Consider the following 410-nt stretch of genomic DNA (forward strand, 5'->3'; position numbering starts at 1 on the left):
GAACATGCTTCACAACTCCTTGTTCAAGCTCTTGTTCTGTCCAGGCTGGACTATTGGACTAGTTCTATCAAACCTTTACAATTAATCCAGAACGCAGCTGCAAGATTAATTTTTAATGAGCCAAAAATAATGCATGTCAGACCTCTGTTCATCAATTTGCACTGGCTACCAGTAGCTGCTCGCATTAAATTCAAGGCATTAATGTTTGCCTACAAAACCACCCCTTTACCTAAATACATTACTTCAGACTTATGTGCCTCTAGAAGCTTGTGTTCTGCAAGTGAACGGCGCTTTATTGTGCCATCCCAAAGAGGCACAAAATCACTTTCACGGACATTTAAATTAAATGTTCCCTCCTGGTGGAATGACCTGCCCAACTCAGTCCGAGCAGCTGAGTCCTTAGCCATCTT

This window comes from Sinocyclocheilus rhinocerous, unplaced genomic scaffold, assembly GCF_001515625.1.
Source record: "Sinocyclocheilus rhinocerous isolate Xijiao unplaced genomic scaffold, SAMN03320098_v1.1 scaffold1381, whole genome shotgun sequence".
In the NCBI taxonomy this organism is placed as follows: domain Eukaryota; kingdom Metazoa; phylum Chordata; class Actinopteri; order Cypriniformes; family Cyprinidae; genus Sinocyclocheilus; species Sinocyclocheilus rhinocerous.